We start from the raw sequence: 9,202 nt of genomic DNA, 5'->3' as shown, positions 1-9,202 counted from the left end.
GCTGAAATAAAAATGACCCTTGAGAGAGCGACTCCCAAGGGAAAAGTATGTGGTGGTGAGGCAAATGGTAAAACCAAGGTTGGGCCTTGCTGGAGGAGTTTTATTCAAAGCGAACTGTCAAGGGGGTTCCATAAATCACCCAACCGCGTAAGGAACGCAAAATCCGGGAACATAACACCGGTATGACGGAAACTAGGGCGGCAAGAATGGAACAAAACACCAGGCATAAGGCCGAGTCTTCCACCCTTTACCAAGTATATAGATGCATTAATAATATAAGAGATATTGTGATATCCCAACCAAAATCCTGTCCACCATGGAGCAATCTTCAACTTCACCTGCAACTAGCAACGCTATAAGAGGGGCTGAGCAAAAGCGGTGACATAGCCAAGCAACGGTTTGCATAGGAAAGGTGTCAAAGGTTAGAGGTTCATGGCAATATGGTAGACTTGAATAAACAGGTGATTGGTAGCGCAGCAAAGTGATAGAACGAAGCAACTTGCATAGCAATGATAGTAGTGAGATCCAGGGTAGCTGTCATCTTGCTTGAAATCCCGCAAGGAAGAAGAATGAGTCCATGAAGAAGACGAACGGATGAAGCCGAACCAAGCGTAGACGAACGAATCCTCACGATCGCAACGATACGGGAACTATCGAGAAGAAGCACACAACGTGGTAAACACACCTCACAAGAACAAGACATGATGCTCAACCAATCATGATGAATGACAAAGCTACATGAAGCTACTCATGGCAAGAGATGATGCAAACAAGAACAACACATCAAGGCAAGTTTAAATGAGGCCGGGAACAACATATAACAATTCCGGTAAGTCCTCAAATGCATATTTCGAAATTGGTCCAGATCTGAATAAACCTTATGTTCAAGTTGTTAAACAGCAAGTTAAGATGCACCAAGATGATCTACACGAGATTCTAGTCAAGTTACATATAAAGTTCATTTAGTTCGGAGCTACGGCCTAGAAGATATGAGCAAAACAAGTTAAACATGGCATTGATGCGAAATGCAATCAAACATCAAGCAAACACCTCAAATCATGGATGCAACATTATAACATGAAACTACATGCAGTTCTAAGCAAGTTTCATATAGAGCACACTCAAAACGGAGCAACGGTTCAACACACGCACATGAAACAAGTTATAGCAACAATCTGTCCAAAACAGCAACTAGGCATATTGCAAGCATCAAAACAATATGCTACAGCACCTCAACATAAGAACAAAAGGCATGGACATGAAGTACAGGTAATGCACTACAAAACATGAACACTGAACTATCTCCAGAAATCACTAGAACATGCTCAAACACACATGGCAAGATTGCAAATAATAACAGTTCAGACTTTGCAGAAAATAACATCAGGTTGCAATGTTAAGAGCTATCAAACAATATGTTACAGGAACTTATCATGGAAAACAAAGGCATGGCATGATACTACTAATTGCATAGAACAAAAGTCCTTTACTGACCATAAGCCAAAAATGATCAGAAGATATGATGGCACCCACGTAAACATGGCGAGTTATAATACAGATTCATACATGGCAGGAACAGAATTATGAAGGCATGTTGGTGAGCTTGAACCACTCACCACAGATCAATAAATGGCATGGCAAGGCAACCAACAGTAAGAAGACATGTTTGTGAAGCTAAGCATGGCAAGAGAAAGTTCATAGGGTGCATGGATCACTAGCAAAACACATGGCAACAACTGAACATAATGTTAATTGACTGACAGCAACATTATCAAGCAACTTTGAAGCAAGGTATGAACAAGCTACAACAGGCTATAATTGAAACCAGGGGCATGAATGGATAGAGCATGACATGTAGAACAAAACATATTTAGTGAATATCTCCAGATTATGTATAGAATGACTTGTAGCAGCAGGTTTACATAGCATCATGAAATAACAGATTCAGCCTAGCAAAACAGTAACAGCAAGTACCCTACTTAACAAGCTCGATTCACTCACCACAAGTCATTGCATGACAAGATAAGCATAGCATCAGCAAGAAGACATGTTTATGAAACAAACCAAGGCAAGAACAAGTTCATAGCATGCAAGGATCAACTACAACAACCTTGGCAAAATTGAATAACATGTAATCAATCTGCCAGGAAACATTTTGTAGCAAAAGTAGAGCACGAAAATGACATGCTAGGCTACTCCATAATTGCAACCAGGGGCATGAATGGCTAGAGAAAAACCATATGTTCAAAACATCCTTACTGAAGTATCTCAAAATATGCATGGATCTGTCTGTAACAACATGTTTACATGGCATCAAAATAATAGCAGAACAGGGACTGAAATCAACAATATCACGAAGCCTAGTTTGCATGCTTGTGCTAGTCACCATATTGATCACAAAAATACATGGTAAGAACATCTGTAAAGATGGCATGACATAGATCAAAACACATGTTGACATCAACCTCATAGGATGCACACATCAATCATGGCAAAAATGACAAAAGAGCATGTTATGTTAACAGACAGCAATCAACATTATGAAGCACTCTTGCAACGATGATTTAGGCATCAAGATGAGCTCAAATGAACATGATGCAATGGAATTAAATGAAGTACTCGTTGAGGCGAACAATTTGACATATTACACGCACAAAACGCGGCAGTATGCATGGAGATATGATGCGATGAACATGGCATGATAATGCTGTAATCCTGGGACTTAGCCAAATTTCTCACCCCGGGAGAAAGTCAACGGCGGCGTGGATCTCGCCGGAATCCCACCGGAGTCGAGGAAGAACTCGCCGGAGATGGAGAGGAGGTGGCCGGAGCTCGGGGAAGACGTCGGGGAGGCCGGGGCAGATGGATCCGGGCCGGATCTCACCGGATCCGGCCGGTTCCTGGCGTGGGACGGCGCGGGGCGGCTTGCCGGCGAGGGGCGGCGGCCGGGTCCGGCGTGGCTGCGGGGCGAGGCCGGCGAAGGCGACGGCTGGGCAGAGGCGCGCGGAGGCGGGCGCCTCGGGCGGCGGCAGGCAGGGCGCCGGGCGGCGCGGTGGTGAGGCGCGCCGGCGAGGCGGCGGGGAGGCGGTGGCGACCGGGCTCGGGCGTGGGGTCCGGTGAAGGATGCGGCGGCGCGGGAGACACGGGCCCGCACAGGCGGCGGCGGGCGGCGGCTCGGGTCCCGCGGGCCTGGCGCGGGCCTCGCAGGCCGGCGGAGGCGGGCGGCGGCGGCCGACAGGTGGCAGGCGGCGAGTGGACGGGGCGCGGCGGCGGACGTGTCCGGCGCGGTGCGGACGTGTCCGGTGGCGGCGGAGGGCGATTTTGCTAGGGTTAGGGTAGAATGACCCGAAAATTTCGGGGGAGGTCTAGTTTTATAGGTAGAGGGAGCTAGGAAGCTCCAAATGAGGCACGGTTTTCGCCCACACAATCGTGATCGAACGACCAAGAGCATGGAGGGGAGTTAGGATGGGTTATTGGGCTGCAAAGAGAAGGGGGGTTTACGATTACCCGGTTAACCGTTGGAGTATCAAACGACCTCCAAATGGCACGAAACTTGACAGGCGGTCTACCGGTGCTAATACCAAGGCCGCTTGGCAAACCTCGGGCCATTCCGAGAACGGTTAACACCCATTCACAACAAGAGACAAAAGGGGGGACGCCGGAGGGCATAGGAGTGCCGGATCGCAAAACGGACAACAGGGAAAAGGCTCGGATGCATGAGATGAACACGTATGCGATGCAATGCAATGCACATGATGACACAATGCGAATGATGACATGGCAAAATGCAACACACAAGCAAATGACATGGCAACGAAGGCGAATAACTGGCAGACACCTGGCGCATCGAATCCGGGGCGTTACAACACTCCTCCACTAACAAGAGATCTCGTCCCGAGATCTTAGGACCGAGACGGAAGGGAAAATGGATGAGGTGAAACAAGAACTCAAGATAAGAAGCAAAGAATCGAGAGCACTCGAGAAAAAGAGAGGAACGACAAGAATGACAAGAATCGAAAGCTCACGGAATCAGATAGACTATGAAACCACTCCGGTTAGAACGAGATAATAAACGAATAAGACTAAAAGGATTTAGGTAGCACTCTGGCTGAACATGGAAAGAATAGAACATAAACTTGAGAGGATGGAATGATACTTGATGAAGACAATACACAAAACCTCCGGAAAGAATTAAAAGAGTTGAATGAAAAGAACGGAGAAGAAAATGACAACTTGTGCCACGAATGAAATAGAAAGCAAACTTAGAAGAAAAGATTGAATTGAGTTGTTGAGAAAATTCAACAACGAAAAGAATAAGCTTGTCGTGGACTTATGGATAACATCTCAGAAAATATGAGGTCATAACCAGCCGCAAACGGAAATGATTGAATAGCTGAGAAGAACGAAAGAATGCAAAACTCCACTTCAAAACAAGACGGAGAATTAATTGCACTTCGAGATGCAAGAAGAAAAGATATTTGAACTCTACCAACAAGAATCTTGATGAACACTTGAAGAATGAATTAAATCATGAAGAACCACCATGAAGAACTCCGGTGACAAAAAGGAAGATGAGATAGAATGAAGGATGAAAGAATAATATGAGTGTTGCGATGATTTAGATGGAGATTCCGACGAGATGACCGAAGAAATTTGAACTCCAGAAAAGAAAAGATGAAAACACTTGGAACTAGAATTTATTCATCAAGAACAAACTCTGAAGGAAGGGATTAATCACTTGGATGAAATAAGAATAAGATTTATTGTATGCTTATCCTTCATCAAATTAAATTGATGACAAGCAATGGATTTGGCATACTACTTATTCTTCTTGAAAAGGATTGGGAAGAATATGGCGCAAAACTTGAGAAGGTCTTCATGAACCACCGGTAGGATTGGAAAGAACGAATGAATTAAAATGATAATCAAGGAAAAAAATCTTGAACGAACCACCATAAAAATCCGGAAATCACTGATGAAAGAGAATGAATCACTGGGAAGAATTAGACGATCAAATATACCTGAGGGGATTTAGAGAGATGAGAACTTAGAGATTGCGAACTGACTGAAGAATACTTGAACGAAGCACCGGGATAATTAGAGAACGGTAACTGGAATGATGGCCTCCGGTGAAAGAAACGGAAAAAAACAACTCCTGACATACTCCAGATGGATAAAAAGAATATCTGACAAATGGAATAATTCGATAGGATAACAAGAAGCTAGAACCGCGAATCTTTGAGAGAACGGACAAGATTTAAAGGAAAACTCTTCTGCGATCTTCAAATGACGACGAGAAACACCACCAAAATTACTGAGATACTCCGGGAGAATGAAAAACGAAGGGATTGAGCCAACAATGAAAAGAATTTGAAAACGATCTTGGAGAGGCACCTGACTGATGGGATCCATTCTTACGTCAGACTCCGAAAAGAATTGAGAATAACTCCGGGAGAATTAGAAGAGTCAGGTAAGATCCTGGGAAAAGACCTGTGGGTTAGGGCCCACTGAAGAGATAACACTGTTGAAAAGGATTGTTGAAAAGATAGATGATGCACCGAAACAATTGAAATATTTGAATGAGGTGACAACCACAAATTAATTGGAACACAGACGAATCTCCTGAGATGTCTTACGAACTCCGGGATGATTGAATGGCGAGATGCAAACGAGCAGGGATAACACTTGATCCAAGGAAAAGAATACGATCAACACCGAAAATTAGAATTGAATCCACCGGAAAAGAGATGAAGAATGTCCACCGAGACGAGAATTCACCGGTTGAAATGATTTACGAAAGACTGAAGAGGTTCCGCACGAATGAGATAGATGGTCGAGAGAGAGTCAGACTCCGGGAAGAAAAAGGGTGGGCGGGTGGGAAAAGAAAACAACTGAGGATTGAACGCGATGAAGAGGCTCGAGTCGACTTGACGAGAAATGCACCGGATGAAAAGAGATGAGGAACAACGACCAAAAAACCAACTGTGTGAACCTAAAGAACAATTTGAAAGGGAAGAGGAGTAATTCAAAGCACCTACGTCAAGATTCCTCACCAGAGCGACGAAGAGGCCGAGGAGTAAAAAGAATTCCTACTCTCCGATATAACTAGACTCCAAAACAGTTTATTCTAGACTCAACAGCGGCCAAACTACACGATCAATCAAGGGGGCTCCTAGGGTCGGTCGAGGCTCTGATACCAACTTGTCACGCCCAATATGCGACCCTATCCAAAAGGAACTCGAAGGTCCCACCAAGGATAGACCCGCATATTGAAACGCTTTTGCAAGGTGGATATCATTACATTAACATTACATAATAGATGGGGATACATACATAAGGCATACAATGCCACACGAATACAACATCACAATACATAAGAGCAACATCCGACTACGGATGAAACACAAACAGAAACTCAAACGACATCCACCCTGCTAGTCCAGACTGCCGACCTGGAACCTATCCCCTGATCGAAGAAGAAGCAGAAGAAGAACTCCAATACAAGCAAACATCGCTCTTGCGTCATGATCATTGCAAAACCTGTACCTGCAACTGTTGTTGTAGAAATCTGTGAGACACGAGGACTCAGCAATCCCATTACCATGGGTATCAAGACTAGCAAAGCTTAAAGGAAAAGGAAGGGGGTAAAGTGGTGAGGCTGCAGCAGCGACTAAGCATATATGGAGGCTAACATACGCAAATAAGAGAGAGAAGAGAGCAAACGGAATGGTCGTGAAGCTAGCAATGATTAAGAAGTGATCCTGAACTCCTACTTACGTCAAACATAACCCAAAGACCGTGTTAACTTTCCGGACTCCTCCGAAAAGAGACCATCACGGCTACACACGCAGTTGATGCGTTTTAATTCGGATCTGGTGTCAAGTTATCTACAACCGGACATTAACAAATTCCCATCTGCCTATAACCACAGGCACGACTTTCGAAAGATTATACCCTGCAAGGGTGTCCCAACTTAGCTCATGATAAGCTCTCGCGATCAACGAAGGATATACCTTCTCCCAGGAAGACCCGATCAGACTCGGAATCCCGGTTTACAAGACATTTCGACAATGGTAAAACAAGACCAGCAAGGCCGCCCGATGCGTCGACAATCCTGATAGGAGTTGCACATATCTCGTTCTCAGGGCAACACCGGATGAGCAATCCGTACAACTAAAACCAGACCTCAAGTTTCCCTGAGGGGGCACTGCAAAGGGCTCTAGTTCGGACCAACACTTAGACAAGCACTGGCCCGAGGGGGATGAAATAAAAATGACCCTCGAGAGAGCGACTCCCAAGGGAAAAGTAGGTGGTGGTGAGGCAAATGGTAAAACCAAGGTTGGGCCTTGCTGGAGGAGTTTTATTCAAAGCGAACTATCAAGGGGGTCCCATAAATCACCCAACCGCGTAAGGAACGCAAAATCCGGGAACATAACACCGGTATGATGGAAACTAGGGCGGCAAGGATGGAATAAACAGGTGATAGGTAGCGCAGCAAAGTGATAGAACGAAGCAACTAGCATAGCAATGATAGTAGTGAGATCCAGGGTAGCGGTCATCTTGCCTGAAATCCCGCAAGGAAGACGAACGAGTCCATGAAGAAGACGAACGGATGAAGCCGAACCAAGCGTAGACGAACGAATCCTCACGATTGCAACGATACGGGAACTATCGAGAAGAAGCACACAACATGGTAAACACACCTCACAAGAACAAGACATGATGCTCAACCATGCATGATGCATGACAAAGCTACATGAAGCTACTCATGGCAAGAGATGATGCAAACAAGAACAACACATCAAGGCAAGTTTAAATGAGGCCGGGAACAACATATAACAATTCCGGTAAGTCCTCATATGCATATTTCGAAATTGGTCCAGATCTGAATAAACCTTATGTTCAAGTTGTTAAACAGCAAGTTAAGATGCACCAAGATGATCTACACGAGATTCTAGTCAAGTTACATATAAAGTTCATTTAGTTCGGAGCTACGGCCTAGAAGATATGAGCAAAACAAGTTAAACATGGCATTAATGCGAAATGCAATCAAACATTAAGCAAACACCTCAAAACATGGATGCAACATGATAACATGAAACTACATGCAGTTCTAAGAAAGTTTCATATAGAGCACACTCAAAATGGAGCAACGGTTCAACACACACATGAAACAAGTTATAGCAACAATCTGTCCAAAACAGCAACTAGGCATATTGCAAGCATCAAAACAATATGCTACAGCACCTCAACATAAGAATAAAATGCATGGACATGAAGTACAGGTAATGCACTACAAAACATGAACACTGAACTATCTCCAGAAATCACTAGAACATGCTCAAACACACATGGCAAGATTGCAAATAATAACAGTTCAGACTTTGCAGAAAATAATATCAGGTTGCAATGTTAAGAGCTATCAAACAACATGTTATAGGAACTTATCATGGCAAACAAAGGCATGGCATGATACTACTAATTGCATAAAACAAAAGTCCTTTACTGACCATAAGCCAAAAAAGATCAGAAGATATGATGGCACCTACGTAAACGTGGCAAGTTATAATACAGATTCATACATGGCAGGAATAGAATTATGAAGGCATGTTGGTGAGCTTGAACCACTCATCACAGAGCAATAAATGGCATGCAAGGCAACCAACAGTAAGAAGACATGTTTGTGAAGCTAAGCATGGCAAGAGAAAGTTCATAGGGTGCATGGATCACTAGCAAAACACATGGCAACAACTGAACATAATGTTAATTGACTCACAGCAACATTATCAAGCAACTTTGAAGCAAGATATGAACAAGCTACAGCAGGCTATAATTGAAACCAGGGGCATGAATGGATAGAGCATGACATGTAGAACAAAACATATTTAGTGAACATCTCCAGATTATGTATAGAATGACTTGTAGCAGTAGGTTTACATAGCATCACGAAATAACAAAATCAGCCTAGCAAAACAGTAACAGCAAGTACCCTACTTAACAAGCTCGATTCACTCACCACAAGTCATTGCATGACAAGATAAGCATAGCATCATCAAGAAGACATGTTTATGAAACAAACCAAGGCAAGAACAAGTTCATAGCATGCAAGGATCAACTACAACAACCTTGGCAAAATTGAATAACATGTAATCAATCTGCCAGGAAACATTTTGTAGCAAAAGTAGAGCACGAAAATGACATG

The sequence above is a fragment of the Triticum aestivum genome, chromosome 5B (assembly GCF_018294505.1).
Source record: "Triticum aestivum cultivar Chinese Spring chromosome 5B, IWGSC CS RefSeq v2.1, whole genome shotgun sequence".
Taxonomy (NCBI): Eukaryota; Viridiplantae; Streptophyta; class Magnoliopsida; order Poales; family Poaceae; genus Triticum; species Triticum aestivum.
The sequence above is the reverse complement of the archived record's forward strand: the minus strand, read 5'-3'. Positions refer to the sequence as shown.